The following is a 12,616-nucleotide window of genomic DNA, read 5'->3' on the forward strand; positions in this document are numbered from 1 at the left end:
CCATCTGGGGCTGATCAAAGCATTTTGATGATTTCTGGAAATTATCAGTTATCATGAGTCAAACCTTCCTTTTTGTTATAAAAGCAACTCACCCTTCTACTTGGAGAGCTGGCACTTTCATTTCCACCTTCTCCTTGTGCACAAACTAGCTCTTTTAATTAAAAAAAATTGCTTGCCTAAGATTCTTATGGAATCGATATTCATTTCTATGGTATTATTGTCCAAGAATCTGGAGAGGGCTCAGTAACACCATCACTATTATTACCTGCTTAGTCATTTTCTCTGATAAGGACTAGGGCCTCCCTTCTGGTTATCACTGCAGAAGTGAGCCAGCCAGCCACAGACCTGGATTCTTGACCTGTGACTCTGGGCTTGAATGAAATGCCATAATGCCATACTTTCATTCAAGCCTTTTGAAGGCATCCTGAGCTGCCATCGAAGGGACAAGATGATGGAACTTGGATATGTGTTTCATCCTCCCATGTTCTGCTTGGAGACACACTTCTCTATGCAGGGCATTCAGGAAGTTCTTGATGCTGAGTGAATGCAATAACCAAAAAAACTGCCAGGTATCTTTTTTTCTTTTTTTTGGCTAATCATGAAATGGCCAACATGGTAATCCATCCCTTCACAAAACTTCCCATTTTTTCTGCCTCATTTCCATTTACCTTCTCTCTCACTACCCTGAGTGTACACCTTCCAAATTAAGTATCAACATTTTAATCCTTATTTCAGGTCCTGTTTCTGACAGAACCCAGGTCAATACAATAAACAGATTGAAGTTGAAAATACAATCATTTGAATAAGAGGAAATAAATTTATAGCATACAAAATAATCTAAAAACCTCATTAAATGGGAAAAAAAATTTTTTTTCCAGTGGCTGCACCTGTAGCATATGGAAGGTCCCAGGCCAGGGACTGAATCTGAGCTACAGCTGACACCTACTCCACAGCTCCAAAACACCAGATCCTTAATACACCGTGCCAGGCTGGGATCAAACCCACACCTCCACAGCCACCTGAGTAGCTGCAATCAGATTCTTAACCCACTGTGCCACAGCAGGAACTCCTAAAAGATTTTTTTTTCCTTTTCTTTTTAGGGCCATACCCACAGCATATGGAAGCCCCTAGGCTAGGGGTCAAATCAGAGCTGCAGCTGCCAGCCTATGCCACAGCCACAGCAATGCCAGATCCTGGCTGTGTCTGTAATCTACACTGCTGCTCATGGCAATGCTGTATCCTTAACCCAGTGAGTGAGGCCAGGGATCAAACCTACATCCTCATGGATACTAGTCAGATTTGTTACCACTGAGCCACAACGGAACTCCAAAGATTTTTTTTTAATATGACAAAGCATGTATCTGAAAAACCTTTAACAAATAGTCTTCAATGGGGAAATAGAAATATTACCTTTAAAATGAGTTATAAGGCAAGAAGGCAGAATCAAGCAGGGACTGAACAGCAAATGTGACAATATATTGGGGTAGTCAAGAATAGTTTACTAATGTGCTTATTTACAAAGCTATTTCCCAGGGGTAAGGGAAACTAATGATTGTACAGTGCCCCCCAAGGCTAACAGCAGAGAACACTCTTATTTTGGGCTAAAGGAGCAATTTACCAGATCTAGAGAGACTGGAGTCTTCAGGACATGAGCTGTGGCCTTTTAATAGAGGGGATACAGCCAACCCTCAGTGACCCAGTAGATTTGTGGGTGTACTGACAAACTCTTCAAAGTTCTTCCTACTATACCTGTAATACCTGTCTACCTGGAACCTCAGAAATGTGTCTTTATTTGGAACTAGGGTCTCTGCAGATGTAATTAAGGTAAAGATCATTACAAGAGCATCCTGAATTTGGCTATGCCCTAAATCCAGTGAGAGGCAAGAAAGGACATACACACACACAGGGAGGATGGTCATGAGATGATGGCAGCAGAGACTTGAGTGATGCTGCCACAAGCCAAGGAGTGTCAGCAGTCACCAGAAACTGGAAGAGGCAAGGAGGGATTCACCCCTAGAGACTTCTACTGGAATACAGTCTTGCTGACACCTTGATTTCAGACTTCTAACCTTTACAACAATGACAGAGTAAGTTTTGTTGTCCTACCATGTCTGTGGTCATTTGTCATAGGAGTTCTAGGAATCAAACATAATACCCAAATTTAGAGATGAACTGTTCTTCTCCTTTATTTTCTTGACAGGGGAGTAGTAGGAAAGAAATGAGAACATAAACAGTGGAGCTGACCACAATGAAAGTAGAGCTTACACAACTGTACCTTTAACTGGGAGAAATCATCCAAAGCGCCCCTGACATATTCCCCCTTAGAAAACTACAGACACACACACACACCACACACACACACACACACAATATAAACCCTGATATAAACCCTGGAATGGAACATTTAGTAGGTTAAAAAAAAAGACTTCTGCCCAGTTGTCTAATAAGAACTGCATAAAGCTTAACATCTACCCCTGGCCAGTAACTCAGATGAAGAAAATGAGGATAGAATACAAAATATTCAGCCTCAAAGAGTTCTTTGATGTGAGGGGGTGGCACTGATGGTTCTGATAGTGATCAGAGGCCCCAGATGCAACAGAAAAAAAGTCAAGAATCCATCACACACATACTATGTCAGAGCACTCTGTTTAGCCACTGAGCAAAATTTTAAAATGTTACCATGCAATGCAATATATACCATAGTCTAGGTTTTTGGGGTGGGGGTTGGGGATAGCACACAAATGGCAAAAAAATGAAGTCCAACCTAGAATAATAAGGCTTTCGTTTTTTTAAAAGAAAGCCTTCACTTACATTAGGTCCAAATTCTCTAGAAAGTAATATCCAGAATATTTATACAATAAGTAAATAAAAACTAGATAGATGAAAGAGTAAGATGAAAATGGGATTGCAGGTCTAAGAAAACAAAACATGCATTAAAAATTCTTAGTAAGAATAACAATATAGAACTAGCTAAATACAACAGAGTTACTACTGAAAGCCAATTATCATATTTAAAAAAAAAAACACCTAAAATTTTCCTCCTACATGTCCCCTTTTCTACTCACACAGAAGAGTTCAATTCTGACACTTCTGGTTGCCACATGTGTAGGGGGTTTTCCCACACCAAAGCAATTCTGTGACACCAGCTGTAATTTAACTACCTAGATTTAGTGTCAGGTCCCACATGTTAGGGACTCACTCAGTCCCAGGAGACTGCCCCCTACTTCAAGAGGCTTATCAAAAGTAGCAGTTCCCTAGTGTCCTCACAACTTCTGGCCGACTTGGCTGCAAATTGGAGGTTCCCATAATCTCCTCCCCGTTAGATCTGATTATTTACTGGAGTGGCTCATAGAACTCAGGGAAGCCCTTTTTCTGAGAAGTTCATTAAACAATATGTTAATGGATACAGATGAACAGCCAGATGAAAAGATACCCAGGACAAGGTCTAGGAGGGTCTCAAGTGCAAGCACTTCTGTCTTGTGGAGTTGGGAAGCATCACTCTCCATTTGGAAGCTCTCTGAACACAACATTACTGAGATTTTTATGGAGGCTTCCTCACATAGACATGATTAATAATTAACTCCATTTTCAACCTTTGTCCCCTCTTTCAGAGAAGTGGGGGGTAGGGCTGAAAATTCCAAGCTTCTAGTCATGACTTGATCTTTCTGGTGAACTGCCTCCAACCAGGAGCCATCTAAGAGCCCACCCAGAGCCTCCTTATTAGAACAAAAAATGTTCCCAGGATTCTTATCACTTAGGAATTTGTACAATCTCTTTTGAATTAGGTGCCCAGGATCAGAACAAGGAAAAGGCACTTTACTCAAAGAGGAGCCTCCTCCCACCTGAGGAAAGCCCTTGTGGAAAGGAAACACTAAGGAAGTCACAGCCACACTGGGGAAGAGAAAAAAACTGAAAAGCAATTCAAAAAAATATATATTACTTGCCTTGAACAGACCAGAATGTCTTAAATTGTCTGAATAAAAAAGTTCTCAGCTGTGGAGTTCCCCGGTGGCTTAGCAGGTTAAGGATTCAGAGTTGTCACTGCTGTGACTCTGGTTACTGCTGTGGCCCAGGTTCAATCCCTGGCCCAGGAACTTCTTTATGCTGTGGGCAAAGCAAAAAAATAAAATGAAATAAAATAAAATAAAATAAAATAAACCAAAACCCCACAAAGTCTTCAGGTGTAACCTGAACAAATTAAATTAGAAGGGCAGAAAAGTTGGGGCAGATGTAAAGTTGTCAATAAAATAATGTTTGTCAATAAACTATGAGCAAAATAAAAGATAGGTGGACACCTGAGCAGTAAAATATTTGCAGGTTTTAGTTAATCTAGTGCTTACAATTTCAGACCAATTATATTGTGAAAAAGATATTAATGAACCCAACTGATATACCATAAACAGATCAGATTGTTAAATCTTCAGAGTGAAATACATTTCCCAACTGGACAAATCAGATCTAACTAGTTAGAATACATTCTCATATGAATTAGATGGTAAATAGTAACACAGAAAGCAAATTTTGGATCCTTACTAACCTTATTTCTTAAACCCCATCTCAGCTTTCTTCTGAAATGATAATACCATCCAAATACCTTGGCTCAGTTATGTGGATTAAATTTGTTTTACCTTCTATAATGTGCAAGCAACACCCAGACTATTTTGCACATAAAATAAAAAGCTAAATTCAATGAGGAAAATTAGTACCCAGAAAATGCGTCACTCAGATTAAACTGACTTGGAAGTACAAGAGAAAGGATAAGAGAAGGTTTAAGGTAGCAGGCAGAGAGAAGTGGGAAATCAAATATGCTGCTTGGTTCCATGAAGAGAGGAGGAAGCAAGACAACCTTAAGGCTGCTTGATTTAAGGAAGACAGAGGCAGACTTTTTACAAGGAAAGATCACAAGAATTTGTCAGACAGATGAAAACTTCTGTGGGCCACTCTTAAAATGTCCAAAGGGAAAAAGGAGCAATGTCATTTCTCAAATTAGCCTAAGGAAGAAAATAAGAACACAAGAGACAAGGACACTTGAAGTAATTGGGGGCAGTGGAGATAAATATAGCCAACCTCAGATGGAGGGAGAAAAACATGAGGAGTGCATTTTGAGTTCAGTAGGAGGATCTTAAGAGAAAGGACCAAAATAAGATAGCTGTAGAAGAAAGCAAATGACTCCAAAAAATAACATATGCCTTTGGAATCTTCAGAAAAGAAAATAAAAGCAGGAAAACAGAGCAAGGGTATCCTTGGGATTCAGTCATTTATTTCTGCTGTCACATCTACAGAATTCACAGGCCAGACAAATAGTAAAAAGCCCTTCCAAGAGAACTTACAGAACTGTGTCAGAGTAGGCAACATTAAAAGCACAGGAATGTACACAAACATTAGAAACATAATCTAGGGAGCGTATTTTGGATAGAAAGTTGTTTTGCACATAAAATAAAAAGCTAAATTCAATGAGGAAAATTAGTTTGGAGGACCTAGGTCCCCTCACTCTCAAATTTTAAAAACACAAATCCGAAGACCAGAAGACATAAGTTAGAAGAGATATTTGTGGATGTATAACCATCGCTTTCCTTCTCAATGGGAAAGGGCAGTTTTTTTCATATAATGCTATGAAATATTTCAGCTGTTAGGAAACTATTTGATGTCATTAGTCATTTGATTACCCTCAGTCTCAAGATTAAAGTATATTTAGATAAATATAATAGGTTTCCTAAAATAAAATGTTTGAGAACTCAGAATTCTGTTGCAAGCAATAAAAACAACAACAAAATTCTGGGACAAACTGGCTTTTGAGAAACATAACTGAAAATTCTGGGGGCCTCAGACCAGTTTGATCCAGGAATCATATTACCAGGTCCCATGTCTCTGCTTTGCATTCTCTGCTTTTGCTCCATATGCATTCTGGCTCTCCTCATGGTGATGAGATAGCCGTGGAAGTCTCCGGGGCCTGACATCCACACACCTCCAAATCCCAGTGAAAAGAGCAGGATTTTCAGTTAGCACCATCTGATGAGAAATTCCCCAGAAGCTCAAGCCACCTCCTTTTTGCATGTCACTGGCTCACCTGGGATATATTCTCATCCCATCTATCCTGCTGGCCACCCAGATCCCTAACTGGTTTCTCCTGGGAGCACTATTTTAAGAAATCATTTGCACCTAAGTCTTTAGATAAGCAGCCACTTGTGGCAGAAACTTCCCTAAGATACAAATGAATTCAGTGAAAGCCCCTGTCAGGATATCCTATAAGCCCTGAGCTGATCTTTTCCTTCTTCACGTCTCTGCAAAAGCTGGCATTTCACTCTCTGAACAGGACACACATCTTCTCAAATACTCACCTTCCCAGGTTCTGCACAGCTTATCGCCTGACCCAGCCTCCTGCTTCTCTTATCCCTCTCCAGTCTCTCCCCTGCGCCCTCTGAAAACATCCTTCCACAACAAACTGCCCTTTTCCCATAACCTGCTTGGATTTCTGCTATGTTACAGCCTCAGCTGAAACCTGATTCATTCCCAAAGGTGCCATTTCCCTCTCTTCTCTTTTTCCTTCAGAAGAGGGGACTCATTTTTCACATTCTCTCACACTGGAATCCGCAGATAAAGCTGGCAATCTCCTTGTACGAGAAAGGTCTTTCCAAACCATCACTTCTGTCACTTTAGTACTTCTGGATTTCACCGTGACAATAGAAATTTCTTCTGAAGTGACCTTGCTTCTACACAGGAGGGCCCTTAGGGAGTGTCAACTGTATTAAGCTGGATGGGGTGTATATGACTGGGTATAGTATTTTCTCCATCTTTCATAGATATAAATTATTTTTAACAAATACCTTGTGACTTGGGTTATCTGTCTTGGCTTTCCTATGTCCCTCCCTCATTGGCTGTCTACTAAATTTTGATCAGCTCCCATAGACTTTGAAAAGTAGCACCAAAACTCAGTCTCCCTCTCCATCTTGAGTAACTTTGATGCCCATGTGATAACAGATCCAAAACTACATGAAGAAAATGTCTAGAACTTCAAAACTAGTCACTTTTCCATTCAATCTATCATTTCCATAGATGGATTCCTGCCCTGTCACTCCAAACTGTTCCACCCATGAAATCTCAAACTTAGAGCACTCTACTCTGACATAAGCCCCTGTCATTCTAATACTCACCTCCTTTCCTCCCACTAAACTAACCATCCTAAGATTTCCAAGCCCTGACTGCATCTATTGCTCTTATTTTCACTTAGGCTATTCTATACTTCCTGGGTCTTTTTACAAAAACTATTTAACATTTTGAAGTTTTTTTTTTTAAAAAAAAGTAAACAGATTTCTTCTCCTTGTTGCCAAGTTATTCCTGATAACTATAAAGCTGATAGTTTAATTTACATGTAATTAGATTAGTAACATAATTTGTCAATTTGTAAATTTTTAGGAATAATGTTTAGCAATTGATGTGGTTATTTAAGAAATTTAGATTCTCACACTGAGACTAGTCATGTGAACAGGAAAGAACACTAGATATCGCACTGCTTGATTTCAAAAAGGATTTGGGCTTTCTCCCTAAAAGATAAAAGCATGGTAGAAAGACCCCTATTCCTAATTATCACTTAATACAACCAAAGATGAAATGAGTGGTAAACCAACATCCCTAAAAAAAAAAAAATCTATCCTACAATTAACCTTAGTGTTTACTATTTTAATTCTATGAGGAGATTAAAAAGAAGTCCTTTCAATTGAGAACATTAAGTGCATAGCTTCTTAAAACAGTGTAAGAAGGGAAGCTCTCCACACCCTCTCCCTGTAACCCACCTCCTCTCTACCAGGTGCACCTAGAATTGAAGGCTAATCCAGTTAGCACTAGCATTTAAACAACGCTTGAGCCACTGCAGCAGTTTGGTTTCTGTTGCTATCACCTGGACTTTTCTCCAAGAAGTGCTAGAATGTTTTTGTTTTAATGGGCTACAGTCCTGAAGTCAAAGAGAGAAGGTGGTCTCATTTCCAGAGTCAGCATTCGCAAACTATGCAACATGCCCATGGCTTAAAAAACAGTTTTGGAAACCACTATCAATTATTTGTTAAAGTAGAAATACCATTTCTGAGGCTGGAAAAGTGGTAAAAGGTCACAATGATTTTCCAGAGCCCCAAAGATTTGCATACCAAGTGTGGACCCACCATTTCTAGGGAAACTAAGGAAGACTGAAGGAAAGTATTGAGTGATCCCTGAGTGCCTTCTGGTTAATTTTGAAGCAATTCCTGGGAAAGATTTCTATGGTCATAAGAAAAGGAAAAAGAATTGTCAGAAATACCTGGAAGAGAGGAAGCTCTCAGCAATGCCTTTGAAGGGTTTCTGTAGACGCCATTGCTCTCTCTCCTCCCTTCAACAGCACAAGCCCTGGTCAAAGGTCCACAGAGAAGAGGCAATTCCCTGGTAGACTATGAACTGTGCATTTGCAGAGGCACAGATTTCAGAGTCATAATTCTTACCGACACCTTCAGCTGAGTTTTCACGTTCTTTTCCACCAGGCCCCCACTCTAGTAAAATGGATAACTTAACATGCTTTGCATGTACCATATACCGGGTCATAGCTGTCCTCCACTGACACTGCTTCTAAATTTGCTAGGGAGTAGGTTTCTGATAGCCATCCTTCTAATCTGAAGAGATCAGGTGTAAAAAGTTAGATTAAAACAAGTTTAAAGGAGCAAGAAGTTTTTTGGTTTTTATTTTTGGTTGTGCTGCGGCATGTGGAAATTCTCAGGCCAGGGACTGAACCCATGCCACGGCAGCGATCTGAGCCACCACGGTGATGACGCTGGAACTTTAACCTGCTAGGCCATCAGGGAACTCCAAAGAACAAGTAGTTTTGAATCTAAAATAATATTGCCAATTCAGTTTGGGAGGGAAGATGGAGGTTGAAGTATTTTATGATATTAAAGAGTAAAATAGTAAAAGGAGAAATCAGATTCTAAATAGAATTGGAGAATATGATTATAATAAACTGAACAATTACAAACAATTTTCTCTATTTAAGAAAATCTGTGGTAGATTAAGGGAGATTTTCCCTTCCTAAAAATCCCTCTATCCACTCTAGCTGGCAGAGTTAAAGGAGGATAAACTATAGAAAGAAAAAATTCAATTACTACATCTAGAGATAGAGTCTTTAAAAGATGAGGAGTTAGGGTAGCCTTCTCTATGGAGATAAATCTTTGAAAAGATGTTAAAAGGCTGGATAATTAGTTATGACTATAATAGTCCCCATTTAAGTCCCTATTTGCTCTCTATTTTTTTTTTTTTTTTTTTTTTTTTGTCTTTTTGCTATTTCTTGGGCCGCTCCCGCGGCATATGGAGTTTCCCAGGCTAGGGGTCAAATCGGAGCTGTAGCTGCCAGCCTACACCAGAGCCACAGCAACTCGGGATCCGAGCCGCGTCTGCAACCTACACCACAGCTCACGGCAACGCCGGATCGTTAACCCACTGAGCAAGGGCAGGGATCGAACCCGCAACCTCATGGTTCCTAGTCGGATTCATTAACCACTGTGCCACGACGTGAACTCCTGCTCTCTATTTAAAATGAGGAAGTGGAGGTTCAGGGAGGAAGTAAACTGCTCAAAGTCGCAAAGATGCTTAAGCATCTTGACACCCCTGAGTCCCATTCCAAAGCCCATCCTCCTTCCACTCTGTGCCATGTGCATTGTCAAGAGGCTGAGAAGCTGATTATCTTTTGGGTGGGTCCAGGTGTGACCATTTCAGCCACACCTCTTTGGGGAGATGTGGTTTCTGAATGTTCTTGCCTTCCAGGTGGGCATTCAGACTCAGATTCATAAAATAAACTCAACTACAAAAAAATTGATCTTATAAAGTTCTTTTCCTTTTGTGCTGCCCACAGAGATGGCTTAAGCAATAAGAAAGACATCCTTTACTCACGCACGCAAGAAGCTCTGCTGTGGTTCACTTTGTAATTAATAGAAGTCACTCAAAAAGTGTTGGTGATTGACAGGAAATCTGCTAAGTATGTTACAAATATTCTTTTACTCAATCCAGCAATAACTGAAAATATATACTAATATGACCATTTCATAGATGAGTACACTGTGGGGCAAGGAACTGAATGATTTATTACAGATTCATAGCAAATGGCAAGCCCTAAGGATAAAACACCTGCTATTAACGTCATACCCCATGTCATGAAGGACAGAAAATATGGTCCATATACATGTTCTAACCAGTATATTCTCCTCAAAAAGCCAAAAGATTCATGTTGCCCACAAAAAACAAACCTCTCAAAATAAAATGTAAGATACCAAAATCTAGTCCTTGGCTACCTTTCCCTCCTCCCTTTATCCCTGTCATCACACACTCTAAGATTCTGGTCACAGTCACTTACCAGTCTCTCGACTATGCCCTGTGCTCAGTCCATGTTGTCCCAACCTGGGGTGCCAGCACCCTCCTGTCAAGGCTCCTTCTATCCTTCAAAATCATACATAAACCCCATGTCTTCCATGAAGTTTCCTGGGATCCTCCTCCAAACAACTCTCCTTTACACTTCCATAGTGATGTCATCACTTCCACTGTGGCATTTATCATGCTTGGCCTCTTATTATAAGTCATTAGATCTAGTCTATGGCTGACTGAGACTCTTTTTGCTTTACACACACACACACACACAACACTCCTGGTAGGTATGATAGGCAACCTCTTAAGAGAGCTTCAGTGATCTACCTCCTAGAAATCACACCCTTATATAATTCCTTCTTCCTGAATCTAAGCTGGATCTAATGACTCACTTCTGAGCAGCCGAATACAGCAGAAGTGATGAAATGTCACATCCATGTTAAGTTACAAAAAGATTGATTTCCGTCTTGGCTCCTTGCTTGCTCTCTTGTTCTAAGTGAGTCAGCTTCCATGCTGTGAGCTGCCCCATGGAGAGGTCCACATGGCATAGAACTGATAGAGGCCTCTTACCCACAGCCAGCATGGAACTAAGACCTCCAAGTCCAAGAGCCCACAGGGAACAGATTTCTTCTAACAACCATGGGTGTGAACTTCAAAGTAGACCCTGCTCCTATCAGGCCTTCAGTTGAGACTGTAGCACTGGCTGACACTGGCTGAAACCTCATGAGAGGCCTTGGGCCTGAGGCACTCAGATAAGTCATATATTGATTTCAAATCTATAGACACTGTGAACTAAGTAAGCACTTGTCATTTTAAAGTACTGCATTTTGGGTTAATTTGGTGTACAGTAGTAGATAACTAATATGGTAAGCATATAATGTCTCTGAATTATACTATAGAAAATGCAGATGTAATGAAAGAGATATTTATATCCAAAGAAGTACAAAACTTTATTCATGTCAAAGCTATAATGAAAAAGTTATGAATTCATCAGTTAATAGTTCAAAATGGTTGAGCTATCTTTTTGCCCAAGGGAATGTGTAACTAGAAGGGGGTTCTAGAAGACTCATTTCTGAACTTCCACTATCAAAAGGGAGCTATTCACTCCAGGTACCTAACACTGTTCATGAAAAGTGGGGTAGAAGATGTGGATACAAACAGTAAAAGCCTCTGTTGCGCAAAAATTCTACAAGCTCAGATACTAGAATTCTTGCTTGACAGGGTCTTAGACTAATGTTCAAACTACTTCCTCACACAGTACACTTGTTGCCTGTATTTAAAATAAGCACAGTACAACTCCACTCTCCTGAGACAAAGAAGAACCAAACAGGCTGGTTTTGGAGAGACTAATAAGGTAATCACTACACACCCAAAATACATTGACCACAGACAGACATTTGCTATAGACTTTAGAAAACATTTCCAAGGATTTAGCTATGACTCTGTGATAAAAGTCCTTAAAATGAAAAATGACACAATGGACCAGTCTCTCAAATTTAATAAAAATAATAGTGTCACAAATAATCCTTCCTCCCTCCAGAAAAAAAGGATAGAAAAGCTAAAGAAACCTTTGAAACTGAAAAGGTTTCTCTAAGCTCAGATTTTAAAAATAACCATGGATGCAACTAGAGATATCATACTAAGTGAAGTCAGAAAGAGAAAAGACAAATGCCATATGATATCACTTACATGTGGAGTCTAAAATATGACAAATGAACCTATCTACAAAACAGAAACAGACTCAGTGATATAGAGAACAGACTTGTGGCTGACAAGGGGGAAGAGTGGGATGGACTGGGAGTTTGGGATTAGTAGATGCAAACTGTTGCATTTAGAATGGATATGCAATAAGGTCCTACTGTATAGCACAGGGAACTATATCCAGTCTCCTGGGATAGATCATGATGGAAAATAATATTAAAAAAGGAATGTATACATATGTATGACTGAGTCACTTTGCTGTACAGCAGAAATTGGCACAGTATTGTAAATCAAATATGCTTTAATAAAAAATGAAATTTTTAAAAAACTTAAAAAGAGAATAACCAAAGTTAGAAAGGTATTATCATGGATGAATTCAAAATTAGGATAGTGACAGGCTCAAATTAAAATATCAGAAAAGACAAGTTCCAGTTTGATGTAAAGCTAATGAGAAGAGTTAAGAGTGAGAGAGGATAAGACTTTGTAAAGCCACATTTGGAGCTTGAACTGGAGGAAGATAAGTGTAAGTATAACATCATTGATC

General features: G+C 39.7%; 1 protein-coding gene across 23 annotated transcripts in view; it reads right to left on the bottom strand.

Annotated features, from left to right (window-relative positions):
- HHLA2 (HERV-H LTR-associating 2) overlaps positions 1-12,616 on the bottom strand; it is a 144,343-nt gene that overhangs the window by 72,420 nt on the left and 59,307 nt on the right. For 9 of the 23 annotated variants that reach the window (XM_021070451.1, XM_013982472.2, XM_021070452.1 and 6 more), the window contains exon 1: positions 8,288-8,417. The exons of 1 other annotated variant lie outside the window; for it this stretch is intronic. The gene's annotated coding sequence lies outside the window, so the exon portion shown is untranslated. Of the gene's footprint in view, positions 1-3,944; positions 4,105-5,854; positions 6,010-8,287; positions 8,430-12,616 lie in introns of those variants that run through there. 13 more of the 23 variants (XM_021070440.1, XM_005670242.3, XM_021070448.1 and 10 more) reach the window with 8 other exon arrangements.

This window comes from Sus scrofa, chromosome 13 (assembly GCF_000003025.6).
Source record: "Sus scrofa isolate TJ Tabasco breed Duroc chromosome 13, Sscrofa11.1, whole genome shotgun sequence".
Lineage (NCBI taxonomy): Eukaryota > Metazoa > Chordata > Mammalia > Artiodactyla > Suidae > Sus > Sus scrofa.